This window comes from Diuraphis noxia, unplaced genomic scaffold (genome assembly GCF_037042655.1).
Source record: "Diuraphis noxia isolate RWA-SAM2 unplaced genomic scaffold, SU_Dnox_SAM2 contig0001, whole genome shotgun sequence".
Taxonomy (NCBI): domain Eukaryota; kingdom Metazoa; phylum Arthropoda; class Insecta; order Hemiptera; family Aphididae; genus Diuraphis; species Diuraphis noxia.
Window position 1 is genome coordinate 8,937,211 of NW_028301711.1, and position 13,675 is coordinate 8,950,885.

At 27.6% G+C, this 13,675-nt stretch overlaps 1 long non-coding RNA gene and 1 pseudogene across 1 annotated transcript; both read left to right on the top strand.

The window, feature by feature from the left end:
- The first annotated feature begins 2,961 nt into the window (after positions 1-2,961).
- LOC149059448 (uncharacterized) lies at positions 2,962-5,752 on the top strand (annotated as a pseudogene).
- Positions 5,753-12,746: 6,994 nt separating this feature from the next.
- On the top strand, positions 12,747-13,461 carry LOC149059449 (uncharacterized). The gene is made up of 3 exons (XR_016191622.1): positions 12,747-12,871; positions 13,198-13,262; positions 13,380-13,461. It is a non-coding gene; the product is annotated as an uncharacterized LOC149059449 (long non-coding RNA).
- Positions 13,462-13,675: the final 214 nt, after the last annotated feature.

Sequence of the window (13,675 nt, forward strand, 5' to 3'; positions counted from 1 at the left end):
TTACTTTTAACTTCTGGTCTTTATATTAGATAAGTATTATTATGACCAGTGGGGCGAACTACATTACACCCAGTCAAATGGGTATTATAAAATACATTTAGGGGCACAACTTAAGCTTACTGTACCTACTACTTGAATTGATTTGAAAAGTGTGATATCTTTTGCCCTGGGACATAAAAATCCTGATAGCTGCGGTATCTACTGACGAGGTATAAGTGGTATAACACATTTACACACTATAACTATCTCCCAAAACCACCTAACTTTGAGGAGCAATATCTCATCAACGGATTAACGAAAAATGAAAATTAGAACGTATTAATTAATGAAAAAAATAGTTTTATTCAATTATGAAATTTTAAGTATAGGTTACCATTTGAAAATCAAAAGTTGACAGTGGTTTACCTAATAAATATAAGGGTGAAAAATATAAAAAAGATATACAATTCTAGAACAGCATAAATCTACAATTTTGAAAAAAAAAAAATTTGAAAAAAGTCGATACTTTTTCAAATAATGAGTGTTGTTTGATAAAAGAATCACCCTGTATATAGGCTGACCGTATGCGGCGCGCCACACTTGTGTCCACTAGAAAACGCAATATTTACGTTTGTTTTATATATTAACATATTACAAATAGACATTATTATTGATATACGCTATATTATAAACAATTTAAATATTTTATAATCATATAATATATATTATACACCGCGTATTATATTTTACTAAAATATAAATATTTTTTTATAGCATGTTGGTACCTACATTGAATTTTATTTTATATAATTATATTATGGGAGTTTTGTATGTGGCTGTTCAGTTGACCCAACCGTTGTGTCCTTTCCCTATAACACAGCTAATGAAGACGAGTCCGACGATAATTCTAATGAGGACGAGGATGAAATAGTATATGGTCCATCTTCCAAACGCAAAAAATGAATTTTGTATAATGTGTATAATGTGTATAATGAATTATAATAATAATATTAATTGTAAAAAAAAATGTAAATAAAGCAACTTAAATTAAAATGTTGTTTTAGTTCTGTAAATTATTCAATATACTTTCCTATACAATACTGTTATAAAATACCTAATATTTATATTTTAGTAAAATATAATACGCGGTGTATAATTTATATTATATGATTATAAAATATTTAAATTGTTTATAATATAGCGTATATCAATAATAATGTCTATTTGTAATATGTTAATATATAAAACAAACGTAAATATTGCGTTTTCTAGTGGACACAAGTGTGGCGCGCCGCATACGGTCAGCCTATATATAGTATTATAGCGCGCCGCGTTAAAATTTTATCAGCTCCATTTTTGTGTAGAGGTATTTTTGATATAAAATTAGTATTTTCAAAGATAATTTGAAAAAACTGAAAATCGCACTTAAAATCCAAGATGGCGGACACTTCCGGACCTCGGAGGAATGGCGACTTTTTTTTGGTTAATCAGGAGCCTATAACCAAATTTTTACGGAAAAAAAAAATTACTATAAAATTATAGCTATTCAAATTGTAGGTGGTATCGCTATATTTTAGTTATTGTTGCTAATTAAATTTTGCTAAGTATTACTAAAGTGTCATAGTTGAAAAATTATAGGTACAATCACTATTATTTAGTTACAGTTACTATTTATCTCGGCTAAGATTTAGTATAAAAACAGTTTAGTTGTATCTACTATAAATATTAGTCGTTTCAACTATAATTTATATCAAAATTATAGTTTATTTTTAGAAAGCTAAATATTCCGTTATCGTCGAACCTCTACCCGCCCCCCACCGCTACCCAACTAACTACCCTACCAACTACATGTCTACATCCATGGCTAATTCCCGATGTGTATGCCGCTTTTAAACATCGTGTGTCCGTTGTCGACCATTACGTATTGTATTAATCGAGGTATATTAATAAGGAAATACAATAATTTCGTTGTGAACCGGAGTGAACGGTGTACCTATTTTACTATTTTACCATAGTGCTAATATTGTTTCTCGCGTTTTCTTTTAATTGCACTATCCGAAGTTAAGTTGGATCTGTAATCGTTTATAAGTATAACACTATATATATTATCTGTATAAGTAATTATACACTATAAAACAAATTGTTTGAAGAAAGTGTGAGTTTCTACTTGAGCCTTGAGGTAAGTTTATTTGTTTTACTATACCTACCTATTAGTTATTAGTTATTACCAAAATCTATGTCTTCAGTAGTAACTTGTACCTACTCGTTAAATATGCTACTTACGCAACATTTATTGTATTTATATTATGCTACATATAAGGCTATATGGATACTTATATTATAACTACAGTCTAAATGGCATTACCTACTCATTAAGATTGATAAGTTAGTGTTTTAGTTTCAAATATTAGGAAAACCTAATATGTAAATATAATTTAAATATCATTAACCTGTTTAAAAGTTTAGAATAATTGTTTAATAAATATTAAGTCATAATAGACAATAGTCATATTTTAACATGATTAGATATCCTATCAATTATCCCATCGATTGGATGCTGTAAAACTAATTATAATATCTTTATGAATGTTGTGATGTTATGAATCAATGTTAGTACACATCAGTTAATTACAAAAATATAGTTTATCAATTTATCAACATTTAACATTACACTTTTTTAAACTTACAATAAATGCAAGTACCTAAATCATTATTTAAATACTTACTCAATTAAAATACCTAGGTATTTAAAAAAATATATAATAACGTAGGTACCTAATGTATTAGTTACACTATTGAAAGTCAGCCATGATTTTATTAATTGTTTATAAATAATATTCTTTTTTATGTACCTACCTACAAATTTATTAAAATAAAAAAAAATTATAATTTACCCATTAATAAAACTTAAAAGTATTCTCTTCAATGATATTTTGAATATTTGTTTTATAAAATTGATCTATTTTTTGTGTTATATTAGATATGGATTTATATACAGAGTCAAAATTGAAAGAATGGGGATTCTCGACAGAAATCATTGAAGTTTTTAAAGGTACCATAATTAAAAGCTTAATTTAAATTAGGCATAAAAAGTACCATTATTCTAATATAGCACCTATTCAAATAATAAATTGTATATTTTATTTAGATGAAGAAATAAATGAAATGGCATTATTAAATTTAACTGAAACTATGATCACACAATTGTTTCCCAAGATTGGTCAACGCTCAGTATTTTTAAAAAAACTTGGAGAATTAAAAGATCTAAAAGTATGAACTCCTAAAGGAGTTTTTTATTTTATATATTCAGAAAAGAGGGGGGAATTGTGAAAAGATTGTTTTTGGTTTATCTGATAAATTTATTTTTAGGAAATAATGTAACTATCTTGTATTTTCTCATACAACTCTTCTAATATTTTAGAATTTAAATGTTCAAAAAATTGAATTACAACCAAAACACCCTGCAATTGATTGGGACAATTTGGAATTTGAAGTAACAGATACAGATAATATATTATTACCATTTGACAACAATGTTGTTGAGGAGGAAATTTCATTAAATGATAGTGCATTAGTGTCTTCAAACACGAGTATTACTAAATAACATAATGAATATTCTTCAGGTAAAATTTATTTCATACATTTTGATATTTAAATAACTATCTGATTTCTAAATTACAAATTATTATTATTATTTTTTTTTTTCATTTGAATTACCTACCTATCTTCTGTTATTAAAACTTAGAATTTACAAATTATTAACTTAGGAATAACATATAGTACTATTTAGCTATCAATACAAAATTATTACAAAAATGACAACCTACCTATTCATAGTATTTTAATTTACTCATAAATACGAATAATAAATCTACCATTTGCATAATAATTCTAAAATGTATTATATTAAATAATCTAAATTACCAAATTATAGTTAAGTATATAAATTGAATTACATTAATAGTTTTATCCAAAATTTAAACTGTATTTATATTTTTAAAATATTATGTATATTATGTATTATATTATGTATCCTTATTTCTTATAAATTTATTAATTATTAGTATCAACATTGACCACAAACATTAAACATTTATTGGAACAATATCATGATGGAAAGTGTGTTTTAAGTTTCTATGGTTCATGTGGTTATTTAAATCAATCAATGAGAAATAAATTATCATCAGTAATAATTAAAGATCGTATACAAAAGACAATAAAACTTGACAAGGTTCAATTTACGGAATTAGCAAAAGGTATTATATATTTGAAATTTCAAATTACTTTGATAGGTAGTATATGGTATTACCTATATTAGGTATATTTCATATTATACTATATATTATACATCATTTTTTAATTTTGCTGTTATAAACTGCCTTGAAGTGAAAAAGGATCATTGAAAAAAATTGTGGTGAACAGTCCATATAAAATATTTTTTTTTTTTTTAAACCTTTTGCTACCTTGATGGTACCTAGTGTTAATGCTAAGAACTTTTATTAAAACAATCTATCTATTATCTAATTTTTTAAGAACTATTAATTTATTTTTATTTTTATTTATTTTTAATAAGGTATTGAAGAGTTGTTCCCAACTGAAAGTTGGGGAAACTTATTTTATTCCTTATTTGAAAGTAGGGGACAAAATTACTCCAAATAGAGGCAAATTGTATGACAAATATTGTCATTTAAAAAAAGAAATGAAAAGAATTACTCCAAATAAAAAAAGAAACCATTCTGAGACAGTTGAAAATACTAATTTTGTCGAACATGGTAGTTTTATATTTTAAACATAAGTATTAACTCAATATTAATATTTTATGTAATATGTGTCATAGATTTTGAAGATTCTATAAATTGGTTAAAAAATAATATTCAACCCGAAACTACTTTAGTTAAACTTTGGAAAGAAACATCAAATTTTAGGTTTAACCAGTCTCTATATATATATAATATTAATATCTATCTATTGTATTATCTTTATAAAATATGTTTTTATTTAACTATTATTATTTGTGTAACGGCAATGAAGCAAGTCAATATTTTACTTTTGTTCATATTATAATATATAATTAACATATATATGTTGTTTTTTTTTAAATTTTATTTGTATAATGGCAATACAGTAAGCCAATGTTTTACTTTTGTTTATATTATATGTATCTCTATATATAATATTAATATCTATCTATTGTATTATCTTTATAAAATATGTTTTTTATTTACCTATTATTATTTGTTTAATGGCAGTAAAGCAAGCCAATGTTTTATGGAAATAATTTCAAATAAAAAGTTTTTATTGATTGTACACTTATATTTATTTAATTAATTTAATTTACACAACCATAATATAATAGTTTAGGGGGAGGTACATTCTTACAATAAATATATACCTATATAAGATAACACGTGCTTTTATAGTTTATAATATCAAAAATAAATTTTGGCGGTGGGGGAGGTGGGCTGCAAATAAAAAATAGTTATTGTTACTATATATTATAGCTATAATAAATATAAATGTCCTAGAAAAGTAACTATAATTTTAGTTGGTATATTCAATAAAAATAGTAGATATTCCTATAATTTAAATATATTATAGTCAAAACAAACAAATACTTTAGTTGGCCCTACTAAGTATGATAACAGATTTAACTATTTATTTTAATAGAAATGGCTATTATTTTGTGGATAGTTCTGTAGGTAATTCAACTATAATATGTATTGCTATTTCAACTATAATTGTTCAACTAAATCGTATTAGTAACATGAGCTAATTTTATAGCTGTCCCCCAGGCAACTATTTTTTATATTTGAAATAAATATAATTTTGGTTGACTCAACTAAATATTTTTTTCCGTATAGGTATATTTATATCCGACGCGCTTATCGACGTTGACGGCAGGTAGCTCGTTAATTTAGGCATTACGACGAAATCTAAATACGTTTCGTAATTGCGTAGTCGGGATTTAATTTTTGTAGATACCTGATGCGATACACTGTGATTCGATTGATTTATACCGATAATTGAATACGATATTTTTCTTCTTTTTAGCTGTAAACGTTTAGACATTGATTCGGTAATGAAATTATTCTGTGATCCAGAATCCAGTAAAACGCGACATGGTACATAATTCGTTCGAGTTGCTGTAGGCCAGTACAACGGCGGTCGACAATAATATTTGATTGTTTACGTCTTGACGCGTAGTATGCGCGACTACATTCGTTGTTTCCGTGGTAATAGCACTATCTCTATTACTCTCGCGTTTATCGACTACGCCTTCCGATGTCGACGACAACATCCCGTTGTTCGTTTTATCGGCCGATGTGTTACGCGGTACGATATGTAATAATCCGTTATGTGCACGTAAACATTTCGGACATGGGCGAGCATTACATTTTTCACCATCGTGTGAACGTAAACAAGTTTTACATAAATTAAGCTCTGTAATCCTTTTTATTCGTTCAATAATCGATAATTTCAAAAACGACGGACATTTATAAATCGTGTGCGACTGTTTACAGTTGTAGCACTTAATTTCTCCCGAGGTGGCAAATGACGTAGACCTATGTGTATTTTTTTTATGTTTCGATTGTTCTTTAATTGCCTTTAAGGTATGAACAAAATTACCGGCTGATTCGACTGCTTCTAATATCCGGAATCGAGATTGTAAATATTCAAGTAATTGTTCGGCGGTTACGCTATCTAGTTTATGTGCTTCGCTTTCCCAATGACGTAATGTTGCAGTATCTAATTTAGTCGTGATCAAGTGTACGAGTAATGAGCCCCATTGCTTTGGACTTTGACCGAGTGTTTCGAGCGCTTTTATGTGGCCTGATAACACGTCGTTCAATTTACGTAATTGGTGGGAAGATTCCTCATTTATCGGTGTTATGTCAAATAAGGCCTTGGTGTGTACCTGTACCAAAATTCTTTTATTATTATATCGTTCGATTAAACTAGCCCAGGCTTTTTGGTAATTATCAGACGTTGTTTGTAGGCATTGTATGCTACGTTCGGCATCGCCACTAAGTGACGAACGCAGATAAAAGAATCTTTGAATGTCACTTAATGAGTTGTTATTATGCACGATTGCCATATATATATCATAATAAGATGACCATTCCGTATAATTTCCAGAAAATTTAGGAATTTCTAGGGCGGCTAGTTTAATTGGAGGGGGAGCGTGATGACTGTTGTCGGAAGGTGTGACAGAGCGAGAACTATTTCCTATACCAGACGGGTCATCAGTACGATCGGAATTACTAGAATTTATCGTTACGCTTTTCATAAGTTTGTCACATTCTGCCATATTTTTGAAATATAACTCTTCAAATTCTGCTCTATAGTTTTCGCTTTCATCGTTAATCCCCTTTTCTTCTTCGATTCGCGTTTGAACTTGTTCGAAATCGTCCCAAATTACGCTCATTTTTTCTCTGCGATGTGTGAGTTGTTCTATATCAATATTATCTTTATTATCTTTGATATAAGAACCGAACCTAGTTAATTGACCTTTGAGTTGTCCTCGACGAGTGGTGAGAGCTATTATTTCAGCCATTTTATGATAGATGCGATTATACGAGTATTCTAGTATGGAAAGCCCTGACAACGACTATATTAAATAAGTACGATTAACCACCAATAATTAATGTACTATTTTACTGTGCTTGTACTATAGCGCGCAAAATCCCAACACCGATTATTATAAAGGAAATAGAAATTAGGAAGCTCTGACCTGATTTAGCGAATCCAAATCCAATGATGTCGTAGATCACAATTGTAATACACATGCGTACTTGTTAACATATGCGGCAATATAACGAGACCGAATAAAAAATAAAAATAAAACAATTGAATTTTAACTTGGCGAAAAATAAAACTAAACCTTGCGCACTGTTTTTTTTTTTTTTTTTAAGAATATTTTACGAACTTTGAGTACACCAATTCGCGATACGTCCGGGTCGATGGACCAAATGTTGGATGTGAAATTAATGAAGTAACTCACGTTTCCGATTATTTCTAGATTTATTTTAATATAAACGAAAGCCCACGCGTTTAAGGGCAAGTGTGGACTGTATGTTCGACGATTGAACGGTGACTGGTCGTTATCGGTGGCGGTAGGTACCTCCACATACAGATATCATAATAAATAATAATACTATCTTATTTTAAATCGTCGATGATTATTGCGACGAATATCTATCGCGATAGGATCGAACAGCTTCAATTTCAAACTTTGGGGGGTGGTTTCTGATGTAAAAGTGACTATCCTTGGTGCATTATAGAGGTCAAAAGTAAACATTTTCCAAACAGTTTTCATAAAAATTGAAAAAAACATAAAAAAAGGTGACAGAAAAACGGGAATTGTTACGCAAAACCAGTTTTCGACCAAATCGATTTTTTATGTGGTTGAAATACAAAAACTGATCACTGTAAATACTTGAAATTTTCACCAAATGTTTATAATAGTGTTATCTATATACAGTTTAATTTTCAAAATATTTTGACTTTTTTGAGATATTTATAGACAACTGAAATTTTAAATTTTTCTGAAAAATATTTTTGGGAGTGTCAATAAAATTTTTCTGGTTCTACCAAAATACTTGAAAATTTAATACATAGTTCTTCATAAGTTATTCTTATAGTGATTAAAAAGTTATAAGAATTTTTTTTTATTAGCATTTGAAGTTCAAATATTGACAAAAATTCGTCAAAACCATGAATATTTGAGAATTATTTTGTATTTCAAAATTCATAAAATTGTTTGTATTTATATCTTAGGTTAAAAAATTTAACTCTAAGTTTTCCATATGTTTTCCTTCAAGTAGCTATAGAGAAAACTCGAATCGTCATTACAGGAAAAATTTTAAGTGCGTTTGAATTTTAAATTTATACGAAATAGCGTAACGATATAACGATTTACACTAAAAATACAACATTACTAAATTTATATGTAGGTATATAAAATGTATGCCATAATGGTTACACTTTCGGTATTCTCAACAGTATACACAAAATAATCTCGATCAAGATGTAATTCTAACTTACCAATAAATAGTAATTTGTTTCAGTACCGGTATAAGATATAGTAGATAGTAGGTATCATAATCACATAACATTTTAATTTATTATTATTATTACCTATTATAAGTTCGTAGCTGACTAGATAATATAATCACGTAATTTTCTATAAAATAATATGCAATATTGAATTCATTTCTATTATATCTTATACATAAAATGTGCTTGGGATTTTTTTCCGCAATTCACAAGTCCTGCATCAATATTATTATGTTATATTTAATTCGCATATAAATAGTATATTATACAATATTCATGATCCTAGCTAAATCATACATGTTTACAAGTCCATGGTAATTATGTCTATGTTCGGTTTAAGCAAGTACCGATAAGATATAACGTTTAAATCTTTAATATTTAAAATTTGAAAATCACTTCATTAAAATACGCATAATTCCCATAAGATTATGACGTCGGTGGCTTTTTAAAAATAAAATTTTTGAAGTATTTCACCAACCTTCTTACCCAAAATATTATCATTATTACATTATCAACAACATAAAAATGTATTTCCAACAACACAAACTATTTTCTCAGTATGGATATCGCAAACAATGCTCAACAGCGCCTCGCGGGGTTTCGTCAATTTCGCCGCATTTGGGATACTACCTGTATAGTATAGGTACATCAATTGCGCCGGCATAAAAAAGGTATATTAATAAGGAGTACATCTAATGCGCTGGTATTAAAAGAGTTATATATTAAAAAGTAAATTTAAATAAAAATAATTTACATACAATATATATTACATACAAATTTATCTTCCTGATGAAGTGTCTTGAATCTTAATCTCAATCTAAAAAAATTAAATTAAAATTAGAAAATCTAGATATAAAAATAGATTTATATTTAATTACCTTATAATCATTTTTTGTAGTGGTAGCTTATCCGTTGTACAAATTCAAACATATCTAAATTTCCATATAAATACTTGGACATACTATCTTCAACTATGGTTTTTTGTTTTTTATTCTTATTTGTACACATTTAGTAATTTGTTTTATCTTCAACTAATAAAATAATATAATTCAAACATACCTATGATACTTATAGATAATAGATATACGATAAAGATATATTAGATTAAAACACGTAAAAACCGATTTTTAGTTGTAATAGAAATAATATTATTATAGACGTTTATATATATATTTAAGAATCGATCAGCGTACACCATTTATTACATTAAAATATCGATCGGCGCAGTTGATGTATACCTTTTTCCTATCCCATAATTTTTCTTTTTTTACCTGCGATTTTCGGCGCAATTGATATATGCCCCGCCTCGCAATGTACCCAAGTGTACTTTGGCCGGGGGCTCTCCACCACAGGTTTATAAATTATACTACACAATATTATGATATGAATGTGCAGGACAAACCGTTTTTGTTTCGTGGTACTACGCAGTTTCTATATAGTAATCCTACTGCGTAGTACAACGATATTATGCTTTATTTTTCTACAATACACAAGATTATTTTCTGGCGAAGGGTCGGATTTGCCCAAATATGGTAGGTACCGGCATTATATCATTATTCATTGTATTGTATCGGGCGTGTAAAATCAGTCTGTACCCAAAAATCCTAAATAAATCGTGTCGACATTTGACAGGTACACACACATCCACACCTACACGCATATATATTATATTTTATATATTATATGAAATCATTGTAGACTTCAGATTATAATCATTTGTATATCTGCGTATGCAATTACACATAATCGCCTTTTTTTTTTTTCCAAGAATGCATATTTCATCGATTCATGATATAAATGGCATATATTCGTATTTTTCCCAAAGGTGAGCAAGTTAATGAAATTAATTAACTCGAGTTAAGTTCAGTTTAGAGTTAACAGTTAGCGAATTATGAATTTAACTCGATAAGTTGAAAATTAATATGGAAAAAAAATATAAAATTATAATCGTATTTTAATACAAGAAACACACATTTTTAAATACAGACATATTTTATGTCTTAAAACACATACTACATAGTAGGTACATTCCCGTACCTCCTGAAATAATTACGAGAACTATAAATAAATACACATAAATGTAATATAATAAATTACTTTTCATTAGTAAATTTCATCATACCATACATTTTTCGTAATTTTTTTTTCTAATTAAATTTTTAGTGCATATTTCCATGCATATAACATAGTATTTTCACTGCATATAATCAGGTTCATTGTAAATGATTTGTATACAATAAATTACATGTTTTAATTCGGGTATTGCTGCTACAGCTGCTGTGGTCATACAAGAATTAAAATAGTAAATTAAATGATCTTTTTCGTTGCTAACTCTTAAAAAGCTTGCGCATAAACCTGTATCGTGGATTTTGTGGGAATGCACAAAATCAATTTTTAATAATAATTTAATTAAAATATAATATTTTTGTACAATACGTATGCAATAGATTATAAGAACATAGTTGTACATCACAATTGCATTCTCCTAGTAAATATTGATCTCTCTTTAACCTAACCTGTATATATTTAATATTTTTATAAAAACCTTGTATCGAAAATTCGACGTTCCCAAGAACACACAAATCATGTATATTAATTAATAAAATAATGTTTTTAATTACCAGTCAAAGAATTTGAATTAAAAATCGTGAGTAGTATCTCTTAAATTCATAACTAATAATTATTTTTCCCTCATATTTATAAGTTAAAAAAAAAAAATAAGAGCATATTTAATCGCATATATCAGGATTTTTAAGCGCATAAGTGCATACATATTTTGTTAGTTTTTATTGCATAAAATTCAGGGCCTTAGTAATAATCAATATATAAAAGGGGTCGTAGGCAGTTGTCCGAAAAATGATAAGAAACCGACGACTGATAACAGTTTGAAAATCAAAAAGTGTTGCCAACCATTACATACAAAAGTCGGTATTTTAGTTGTAATATAAGCATATAAATATTTATACATAATGATATATATAGAACATTTTCTGTACTTTTCTGGATTATACAACTTGTTGAATTATTTTTCTTTTAATTTTCTCAAAACATTTCTTAAACATGTCGTTTGAACAAGCCACTATTGTGGAATATGGTATGTATGTTACAACTTCCTTTGATTGCTGATATTCAACGTTCAAAAATTTTTGTTTTAATTGTTAGCTTAACTTGAGCTAGGAAAAGGTTAAAGTTAAAATGAGTTTAATTGACAGTAGAAATAACAGCTTTCCTCAGTTCATTTGTTAATAATCTATTATTTATTATTACCGGCTACAAGAATTGATGCTTTACGTCAATGGAAGATGCTTTCAATGAAGTCTTAGAATATGTTAACCATTTCCCTGATTTAGCTGTGCAGCTAAATGATTTTTTAATTGTTATATTTGGAGATATTGGTTTCTAACATTGAGCCCTGAAAATGTCTCAGTATATAATCAGGAAATAAGGACAAATAACTACATTGAGAGTTATCATGCTTCATTCCTCAGTGGGAATTCCTCAGTATGGTTTAAAGTTCAATTTTTATAATTGTATCATCATAAGTGTCAACTAATCTTTACCTATGTGACAATAATTGTGTTAGATAGAGTAACTAAAATTTAAATGTTTTATGTGTTTTTGTTACAGGCAAGGAGAAAATATAGTACTTAGAACCTTTACCTATACAGTTTAAAAATAATAACTACCTATTTTCAATATTAATTTATGTTTATGGCTTTTATTATGATTTTATGTATTATTTATAGATTTTCCATAATCAAATCAATGTTTTAACTGTGAATTTATGGGATATTTGTTTTAAAATTGTAACATGTTTGGGTATTCAATTTTTGTAGTAAGTATACTTAAATGATAGACTATTTACATGTTGATCCCAATTATTATTAATTAGAGTAAAAAACATATTTTGAATGAATTTCCAGTAAATTTCTACTTTTCTAGTAGTTAAAAATAAAATTATTTCTAGCACTGCAAATAAAATAACTAGCTTGTGTCATGACTTATAAATTATGTATATTTTTTATGTACTTTATTGATAGAATGTTACTACAGGTTGATGGATAATAGTTTTTTTAGGGTTAAACCTAAACCTAACCTAACCATAAAATACTATTAAGCTTAATTTTAACTTGGTAACTAATTATTATTATATATTTACAGATCAGTTACAATTCTTAGAAAATCAATATAATATTGAATTTCAACAATTGATAAATAATTTGAATGTAAGTAGATCAGAGTGTTGAATTATATTATTTTATTTTATCAATGCTATCAATTAAAACAAGTGTACCTAAATAGAAATCAATAATTATTTCATATATTTTAATCTAATACTATAGATACGACGATCCAAACAGGTTAGAAATCATAATACTAAAGTTATAAGGGGTTTATTACAAGAGTTGGTGATTGACAGGGATCCTACCTGAATAATACAATTTTTAAGACGAGCTGTAGATAGGCATAGAGTCGATGGTTATGTAGCACAGGAGATTGGTATTCACCTTGGTTAACACATGTTTTTTTACATAACTTGTAATAATATTCTATAATGATCAATACAAATTAATTTTAACTGACAGATGATGAATAGCTTAAATAACATATAGCCAAGCATATAGCTAAACACCAGTAA